General features: G+C 39.7%; 1 protein-coding gene across 3 annotated transcripts in view; it reads right to left on the bottom strand.

Annotated features, from left to right (window-relative positions):
* mllt3 (MLLT3 super elongation complex subunit) overlaps positions 1 to 10903 on the bottom strand; it is a 60609-nt gene that overhangs the window by 42746 nt on the left and 6960 nt on the right. The window lies entirely within an intron of this gene.

The following is a 10903-nucleotide window of genomic DNA, read 5'->3' as shown; positions in this document are numbered from 1 at the left end:
GAATGGATGGATGGATGGATGGATGGATGGACTCCAGAATGTGAAGCAAGACTTGAGTAATAACGCTTCAATAAGCTCTAGCAATTAGTTGCATTAGTGTGAGATCTCCCCCCAAAAATTTGCTTTTTATTCATTAAATTATAATTCGGTCGTTTTAACAGAACGGCGTCATTATTTTGATTCCCAATTCCTAGACTACTGTCCCCTCTGTCACATATAGTATTTCACAACAGAGAAAATCAATTTCATTTCTATTTTTATTGCTTTCTGTATTTGTTTTTCACTTTGGGTTTTTTTTTGGTTTCGATACAAAAAAAATTAAAAAAAAAAAAATTGATCGATGAGCACTTACAAACACAGATTGTGTCTTACCCCCCCACCCCCACCCCCCTATTTGTCTTCCAGGTTGTGAGAATGAATGAACGCCATATGCACATCCCTAACTTCCTGTAGAACAACAGGTGTGTGGAGCCACCGCCAAACTCCAGGGACTGAGCAGAGACAAAAGAGAGACGCCTGTAATCACGGAGATGCTGTTGCCAGCAAGTCCCAGGTAAACAGAGCCAGAGTGGGATCAGATGCTAGTTCCTGCCACTTGTGTCTCCCTGGAGAGCTAAGATGCAACTGAGCGTGAGCGACGACGCTACGTTTCTCTCTCTCTCTCTTTCTTTTTCTCGTCCGCTCACTCTCCTAAAAGAGAGCGAGAGCTTTCACGAAATCGACTTTGTTTACTGATCTAACGTTCAACTGTGCAGCAACAAGCTTCTACGGAACCTGGTGGCATTTATCATACACAGGAAATACAATTTGGTCAAAGGTTTAGTGATTTTTTTTTTTTTTTTGAGATACGGCGCACACCGAAAGAATTTTTCTTTTTTTTTTTTCATGTGAGTCAATGTTTGCTGTGCACATTTATGACCAAATTCAGTGTTTTCCAAAACTTTTTGAGCACATATTCTACTTTACATATAGGGAAAAAAAAAAACATGTCATCAAATGTGAGAACATTGAATGATCATTGGCTGGACACTGTGTCAATCATTCAGCAACTTTTAAATGCAATTTTAAATGCAACAAAGATCACAACAAATTCAGTGCAAAAGTGCACAGCTGAGCACATCATCAGAGGGAGCCTTGATGCTAAGTAATGGACGTCTCATTTCTCAGTAGGTCGACCCATTACGCTGGTGGACAGCCTTGCACCATTTTTGACCTTTTGTGAGTGAATGACCGACACAGTCTCCAGCCAAGGACCTACTGTACAAACCAGCTAATTTTACTCTGACGCAGCAGCGGTGGAATAATGTGTGTCGTTTTCTAACTCTTAAATGCTAACTCTCCCACTCGTGGTCTGACAGAGCAGATGGGGAAGTGGATTAAAAGTCCAGAATTCAACACTGCAGGGCTTATTCCGAGTAGCAGGAAAACAACGCACACACACAAAGATGCATATTACAAGTGCAGCGGTGCCTTATGTATATACGTATTTACCCTTTACGAAACCTCCTCCGCACTGTTATCAACCCTCCCTAGACCAGGGGTCACCAATCTTTTTGGAAACAGAGAGCTACTTGTTTGATACAGACTTCACAAACAATGTAATAATAATTAGTTCTGGGACACTGGTACATTTTTCTGACCCTCTTGTTGACTAGTTTTATTTTTAGAACGTAGCCTGCGAGCGCCTTATGTAGTCCATGGGGAATACCAGGTGACCCCAAGCACCACGTTGGTGACCCCTGCCCTAGACTGTATTACCCTTTCCTGCACAGTAGATAAATAAAGAGTAAATAAATGAAATACACAACCACAAAAAAAAAAAAATTTAAATACATTCTAATTCTAAATAAAAATTCAACGTACATGCAGATTGTGGGGGCGCGGCGGACGTTAGCGATGGTGACGCAGGTGCAGCCCCGGCCGCAGGTGAACGCAATTGGAGTAATCAAGCCTCTCCTTATATTAGTAGGAGCCGGGAGCAAGGAGTGAGGAGAGTGAACAGAGGAGTGCATGCTGGTCAAGACGGACGGACTGTTAGCTTCTGCGAAATTATTATTATTACGAAAACTATTTCAGGGATTGCATTTGCGGAAACTACTGATAAAATTGATCGAAATAGAGTCCAACAGCAAAAAGTAGCATCCTAAAAAAAACAAAAAAAAAACTGTCTATATTTTCAACTTTTTCACAACAGCCTCCCTGAATTCTTTTTTTCCCGATGTGAAATCTTGATTTGTGAATGATCTTTAGAACGTGTCAGTGTCCACTGTTCAGTTTTTGTGTAACAAATAAATGACTCTGAAAGTCATTCACTTTTTCTTTGTTGAAAAAAAAAAAAACAGAGTCAAATGCTTGATCAAATTACTGAATTTATGTTTTGTGTACCCAGTTTTTTTTTTTGGAAATGGGATTCAACCCAGATGTAGCGTGGGGGGGGGGGGTGGATTCTGGTCCGTCCAAACAGCTAGCAGATCTTGCATTAGCTGCAGCCAATCTTTTGTCTCACTGGTAAAGACAGCAAACCGTGGCTCCTCCTGACTCCAAACTTCCAGATTTGCCGTCAATGGAAGACAAATGTTTTTATGGCGGGGGGGCCGGGTGAGAAAGGAGAGCAAAAGCTGCCAGCAGACAGCCCTTATAAAGCGTGCTTCAATAAACCACTTCCTCCTTCCATCCTCCTTTCATTGACTGAACTGAGGGAAAGCCGGCATTTACAGCTCAGTTCCTGTTATTTGGTGGTGGTGGTGGTGGTGGCTGTCCTGTCTATCTGCACCTCCTCCCCCTTCCTCCATCCTTTCATGCCAGCAGCCAGCCATAGAGCCAACCTTCCAGACAGCCAGCCTGAGGCATTCATGGCTCCTGCGTCCTTTGTGTTTCACCTATACAATTAGCTATGATTTTTCGGAGAATTCGTAACGCAACCACCAGCGAACTCCTGCAGCTCCTTGATTTCTTGAGCACATTCAGCTTATAATCAGGTATAATGTACCTGATTATAAGCTATATATATATATAGCTATATATATATATATATATAGCTATATATATATAAAACAGAGGAAATTGCTGTTTTAGTCCCTAAAAAAACCTTGCATTTAATTTAACATTGTTAAATCTGAACTCCCTTGGCTCTGATGTTGTTTTTCCTTCTTCCTAAATGTCACCAACACAAATATCGTCAGACGTTCAGACGTTCACATTTCTAATCAGGAAAATTCCCTCAAATGAAATAACCCTGTCGCTGGTGTAGAACACGGCGTACTTCCAGGTCTTCTAAACATAAAAATGAAGCTTTTAGTTCTGAACTTCTGAGAAAAAGTTCTAAATATTTAGCCTGAAATCTGAAGATTTGTTTCCGAAAAAGATTTGTTTTGAAGTCATTAACAACATTGTAAGGTTAAGAGAGGGCAGGGAGGGCAATATGAAATCAGAAAAGAAGACGGCGACATGATGTTGGTTTTTTTCGTGACATTTGAATTTAACTGATTTCATTTCACAATACATTGCTTGCTGTGAAAATACTTTATGTCTAAATCCCTTAAGACATAACAATACTAGTAGTTTCTTACATATCCATTAGCTAGGAACCACAAGAGGACTATTCACACACACACACACACACAAAAAGTATCCAACATGCCCTGCAAGGATATCAATAGAGTGCTATCATCACAGCTTAGGAGATCACACAGGCAAAGCCACAGCAAAGAGGGAAGAGAAAGAGGCTGAGTTCCTGAGACATAGTTCAGCCTCGAGGATCAGTATCTTTTGCATAGGTCACCGTAATTACTTGACTTGTGTGGTATGTGCACACAAGCCGCAAATTAAGCCGAGGCGGAGGAAGAAGGGGAGTTAAAAAGGTTCATGCAAGCGTTCCGCAGAGCTCCGAGATGGCCTCAAGCAAACATGTTGGCCCAATCATTAAGGCATCAATCGCAGGTTGGCAATGAGATACTCTTCGCTCATGTCCGCTGTTGCCGAGCTGAGCGTGAAAAAAGGGGTTTAAAAAAAAAAAAAAAAAAAAAAAAAACAAAAAACGCCAAAACTTTTCAGAATTTTAGTGGAACATTTACCGCTCTACTCACAGCTAGGTAACCCAATATCAATAAACTGCGTCAGCTTAGCATGTGGCTCTGTGTAATGAGACACAGTCACAGTTTCAGGAAATGAATGTACTCCTGTAGTGTAGCGTTGTGCTATTATGAGTATATTTATGCTTAAATATGTGGTATATGCAGAAGAAATGTTGGATTTTCCCATGGTTTTTCCATGACTAGTTTTTGCTATCTCACATCCACTGCTTCAGAATTGGGCCGACACACAATAATAGTCTAGCTTTCTTAAGTATCCCTGTCCAATCTTTGCCGTCAATCGGCTTTATTCAAGGGCGCCGTGAGTTGTATTGTTAATATATGGAGTCTTACAAGTCCAAATCCAGCTAAATATAAGTAAGAATGAATAGAAAAAGTAGCTTCTGTGGTCATTTTATTTCCAAAATATCAACCACGTTTTCTTGCACTACACTCACAAACAATGTAGAACATGGTTTAAAAAGTAAATCCCCATCACTTGTCGTAATAATCACAATAGTTTGAGGTAAACTGAGTTATATTTTATAAATATAAATATCTCTTATTTACTCATAAAACAGGTGAAGTGAAATAAGTACATTTACGGAATGTATTTAAAAGGGCATTTTCTAAGATGTATTCGCACCACTGTCACAAATCAAATATCAGGAGTTCGACGTAATGATGAGGCCAACATCAGCAGCTGCTGTGGTACAAAAATCCTTCCTTTCAGTCTTAGTTTATAAAGAAACAACTTTTATGCCTCTCAGCATACGTAGTTGTAGAACAGCAAAAAAAAAAAAAAAAAAAACATGGCAAAAAACTTCATGTATCACTGCAGGCTGACATGACCGTGTGCGTCAGCATGCCGTCCTGCCTGTAGCTAGTTTACAATAATCACTGTAGACATCACGTAGACATACTTCAAATAACCCCGACTTGAGTTAAGAAGCAGGACTGACACGTCACTGCGAAGCTTCTAGATCAGGGGTGTCAAACTCATTCTGTTTCACGGGCCGCATACAACGTGATTAGATGCCAGGTGGGCCGGACCAGTACAAACGTAACATAATTAACTATAATTAACAATGGTTTTCCTCTGTGTTTTCATAAAAAGAAGTATATTGGTTATTTATTAATCTTAATTAATTTGTAACAAAATATAATTTTACAAAAAAAATTATGCTCTAAACATGAAGTATTTTTTTTTATTTTCAAAATTCATCAAGTGGGCCAGATTGAACTACCTAGCGGGCCGGTTTTGGCCCCCGGGCCGTATGTTTGACACCCCTGTTCTAGATGATACGCTTCACTATTGCAAAAGAAACACTCCTGGGTTCAAGGCATGGAGAAAATCAGATTTCAAATATAATTGTGGAAAGAAAACACATTTTTTTCCCTCCATTTAACAAAAAGCTCTGCCGATTGACACTGCCGTCACTTTAGACATTACATTAATGAAATTAAGGATAAAATAAATGAAAACAATGACAAACTGAGATGCGCCGTTTCCCATGTTTCACTGAAAACAAAAATAACACACCATGCAGTTGCATTATTCTCCACAAAAACATGTTCATTTTTTTTTTAAAGCTCCTCATCTACCCAATGTGTTGTGTAAACCAGGAAGAGACGTGTTTAGCCTATTCAGCACTAAGACACGTCTTCAAATCTTAACCCAAGTCTTTCCTCCTGTCTACCTTCCCTGATGTTGAAATACCTCAAACTGCTGACATTGTTGACCTACTTAACACTGGCTGAGCTGGAACGTTACAGAGACGTAGTAAGTTCGCTGATAGGACACGTGTTTTGATAGACAGGTGTTTCAAGTGTTTCAACGAAGTAGAGGTCCTGACGCAGGTACATCCCTACTCTTGACTCGGTTTAGAATGTTAAAGTGAAGGTTTGTTTTGAACCGATGAACGACTAATGTGAGAGCAAGGGACATAACCACGGCCATGGTTGTCTTGCTTGTTTGTGCTATGAATAATAGTACACCACCGTTGGTCATAACATGACGAAAACAACTGCGGAAAATATCCCTCCACAGTTCTTGTGCTGATATCGCTAGTTGACATATTATACACACATTTTCGGAAATGGCGGGCTAGGACATTGCGCAGATGCAAGTGATGCTAACCGTTGTTAGAGCTGACAGACTGGAGCGTGTAATTAACTGTGTGTAACTTAACTTACAGAAATTATTTTTCAGTACAAAATAATTTAGTAAAAAAAAAGGATCAGTCGCACTTGTTTTCACTCCTTGGCTGGGTTTGCGACTTATACTCAGGTGCGACTTATATATTAAAATAATATAATTTCACGTGTTTGTTATTTTCACACTGACAGCCGCTAGAGGGCACTCTAGGCTTGTGTACCAGTATCTGTTACTCCTGTACCACTGAAAGCTTACATGTTCGTTATTTTCACACTGACGGTCGCTAGAGGGCACTGGTGCGACTTATGCTCTGGAGCGACTTATATATGTTTATATTTTTCTTCTTCATTATAAATTTTTTGGCCGATGCGACTTATACTCCGGAACGACTTACATAGTCCGGAAAATAGTAGTCTTTGTTCATTTATTAGTTATTTAGGCGGACAAGGCTACCAAGCGCTGCCCCCCTGGCGAAATGTCATGGCATGAGTTGACTAAGACTATCTTTGGTTGATTAGAGCGGTAGTAAATTTAGCTACAACCAAAGATGCTTTTGAGTGGATACCTGCATTGCAACTGGACTTCTTGTAGCTAGTAGTATCAGAACTTGTTGCGGCAAAAACCATCAAAGAATTTAGTTGGAGTTGTTTTATCTGAAAAGAGGACTCACTAAGTTTTTATACTATTACTATAGTATTATATGGAAAAATTAGTGGAAATACAATTTTTTTTTTTTTTGTAAAATGCATCAAGACCTTCAAACATCATCTGTCCTTGCAAATGCACACAACACATATTTTTTTTACCAGTTTCTCCAAGGCTGGCCAATTACACACAGTTCCCTCTTTACAATCCTGTGAAATATCACAAACAGCCTTTGAAGGGATGCCATCTCCAGAGTGGATTAAATGGCAGCAATGGCTCCAAATGAGGTGCTTAAGCAGCATGAGCCACTGCTGCTTACTGGCAGGAACAAAAAAAAAAAGAAAAAAATGGCACCTCGCCCTTCCACCCGCCACACCTTCACTGATTCTAAAGAGCTCTTTTACCTCCATCTCTCCAAATGGGTTTACCATTTGACTGTCACCATGGAGACACCTCAACGCCGGCCTGTTAACCCGCGTGTCGATAATGAAGCACAGTGGCAGATTTTCTGACTGGTTCGCCATTAATCTCAATGTTTGCATGGCCGCTCCTGCCCGCTGCACAACAAATCATTACAATTGAGAGGAAGTTACGCTACTGTTCTCTTACTACTTTATCATCCTGGAGCGTTTTGTGATTAAAAAAAAAAAAAAAAAAAAAAATTGTGAGGACAAGTTGACAAGAGGGACAGCGCGAGGAGGCGGGAAAACAGCTGATGTGGGGAAAGCGTCAATCGAAATTTCATGGGCATCTTTCTTAAGCAAACAAGAGCGGAGCTGACGTGACGCAAAAGTGCAGACGCTGTTTTAAATTAAACCTGTCCATAAGCACGACGGCAAAGTTAGCGTTTTTTTTTTTTTTTCTCCCTTTTCCTCATACAAGTTTGAAATATGATCATTGCTCCCTGCTTTCACTTTGAAAGCCTGACAGGTCATTGGGGATCCTACGGCTCACATGACTAACGTTTTCCTGCTGCCACGCAGCCCACAGAATCATGATGCAAGGTTCACACACACCTAACCTCCATTTATCTCACGCTGCAGTCACTAATGGAAGGCAAAGTCCAGGTGGAACTCGCGCAGAACAAACAGCTTCTGTTTGAGTAGAAAAATGTCATTTTGAAGTCACACGACATAAATAGTAAAATAAGTTTCAGGCCAGTGAAATTCGGAAAAATCCATACTGATTTTTTTTTTTGGCAGGAAATTATGTTGAGTGACTCGCCAATTTTAAATATTTTTTTTGTTTCTGAACATACTGATCGTGTTGATTGACAACCCCCGTGTCGCGTTGAATCGCTGATTCTTCTTCTACGGAACTTGGCGTGAAGTCTAAGCCTTTTACAAACTGTCAAAACACATTGATTTCTGCCTTTTATTTTTCTCTACAATGACTGAATTTTGAAGATTTATAACGAAAGCAAAATGAATCTTTACGAGACTGTAAAAACTGACTTCACAAAGCAGGAATAACAGTGCGGGTAAAAATGATGTTCTAGTCCATTTAGTACAAGACGGGCTCCCTCTCTACCACGCTGAACGTCAGGTTACCAAGGCGACACAGCATGAAACCAATCACAGCTACTTTCCTAATGCTCCCCAAATATTCCTGCAGCCCATAAAAATTTTGAAAAAAAAAAACAACCCAAAAAAAACCAAAACAGTCAGGTAACAAGTATAGAGAAGAGCACTCGGTCTCACTTTTGACTGTAGCATTTTGTGCTTACGATGTGTTCAAAGGCAAGCAACCCAAATGTTAGGACGGAATGGACAGTGAGACACTACCTGAGACGCAAACGCATCTGTAAGTGAAGAAATAATTAAACACTGTGAACACACGCTGAAGATAATGAAGAAAATTCCATTTAATCGATTACTATGTTACCAAATTAAATACATTTAATTATTGAATTAACTAGAAGTATTAAACGTTAAGCAAAAGTCTTTGACATTTCTTGAAATTTTAAAACAACAGTGATGTTTATCAAAAGACAGCCACCTAATTTTGGGCCATTATAGAATAAAGATGACCTGGGACAATATGTCATTTGCCAGGGTCAAAGGTCACAGTGTAAAACAGATTAGGACTCCGAGGAACATATTCTGATAGGGACAAAATATTGAGGTTGATTTTGTTGACACACATTAGCAGAAGGCAATGCCTATTGCAGTGGTTCCCCAAAAAAAATGTCCTCCTTCAAAGACTCATGGACTCATGTCAAGCCCCAGACCCCCATGTTGACACATGTAGAGCATTTACTTTAAATCTTTAACGTTTTTCAAACACTGTCACTGCAACAATTTAAACAAAATTACAGTACTGCATATTTTGACAAGTAAATACTGGAACAACTTAATCTGCCTAGCAACACCATTTCTGCAAAAGTTTTGTGGGGCCTGCACCTTGCTTTAGAAACCACTGGTCTACTGTGATTTGTCAAGATGCTATCATACTGCTAAAAAAGTGAGTCTGTAAACTGAGTGACAAAAACAGACAAAAATGGAAGTTCATTTCATTTTGATAATTTTTTGAAAAACAAACAAACAAAAACTTTAATGTTTCAATGCCTGTGTTACAACCTCCAAACTAAAGTATGCTTTTGTTGAACTGATGAAAATAGTCTCTCAACTAACTTTTTTTTTACCTGTTGCAAATCAACATGCTGGCGCTGCTCTACTCGCTAGCGACATGCTAGTAACCTGCTAGCAAACCTACTTGAGCTTATATAGCTTATGCTACATTTTTTGTTATCAGCGCGGCGAACAAATGTCTGAGCACCTCAGTTCCTCACAGGTTAACAGACCACACGTAGGGCTCCTACCACTCGACATGCTATCTGGATGCTAGTGACGTGCTAGCAACTGCTCTCCCAATCAGCTTATTAATCAATTTTCTAAATCGATAAGCACCACAGTTCAATGCAGATGAACGGCCTACAGGTAGGGCTGCTACCACTCTACATGATAGCTACATGCTAGTAACGTGCTAGTGGCAATGGTGCAGTGTTTAGGACCCATGCAGGTGTATACCGCCGCTAGCATGCTAAACCAAAGCCGAGCAACAGCTGACCCGGTGCATAATACTTCATTTCACAATATCTATTGCCTGTGGAGCTGTAATCAACCAAAGGAAGTTCTTGGTAGCCTTGTCCGCCTAAATTAATTACAAATAAACATAAAGAGCAGTAGTCTATTTGCTTTATTTTAAATCAGTTTTTGTAGACCCAGAACGTATCGACCAATAAATTAGTTGACCAGTCGACTAAGTTTCAGTTTCATATTGTTCTCATAAATTTAAAGATATTTTAAAACTAACAATTTGTGAATAAAAAAAAAAATTAGACAGTAATGTATAAATATAGTAACTTGATCCAAAAGGGGCTAAACTGCTTTGAATCCTCTCGACCCCTCTGAAGACAGCGCCACTACGTTTTTTGGTTGTTAGAAAGCGGAAGCTAGCCCGTAATTCTGGGGAGACAGACGACAACGTATGTTTCACAGTTTCGAGTTCTTCAAAAATAATAAAATAAATAAATAAATATATACATATATAAATATATTTACATACAGGCATAGATGCATATACAGTTGTGTTCAAAATTATTCAACCCAATTATTCACATTCTTTGGCTTGCATGCTGCAACTGCCTTCTTCAAGTCCCACCAAAAAGTTTAAATTGGATTTAAGTCGGGTGATTGCGATAGCCACTCCAGAATGTTCCAGCCTTGGAAGAGCTAAGATCTGGTAGTTAATAGAATTCATGGTACAAAAATAGTTACATCGAGGGCAACTGGACGAAGTAGGGTGTTTTTTTTTTCACCTCTCATCCAAGAGGCTTCTTCAGTTCACTTAAGTTCAACTGAACTGTCAAGTTGACCTCGAGGTAACTATTTTTGGATTAAATGACCGGGATGAGAACCTACACGGACAATCCATGGTACCTTGCACACGCTGGAGATTCCCTGTACCTGAAGAAGCAATACAGCCACAAAGCATGACTGACCCCCCCCCCCCATCAGCACGAGCCGAC

The sequence above is a fragment of the Cynoglossus semilaevis genome, chromosome 1, assembly GCF_000523025.1.
Source record: "Cynoglossus semilaevis isolate Cse_v1.0 chromosome 1, Cse_v1.0, whole genome shotgun sequence".
In the NCBI taxonomy this organism is placed as follows: Eukaryota; Metazoa; Chordata; class Actinopteri; order Pleuronectiformes; family Cynoglossidae; genus Cynoglossus; species Cynoglossus semilaevis.
The sequence above is the reverse complement of the archived record's forward strand: the minus strand, read 5'-3'. Positions and strand labels throughout refer to the sequence as shown.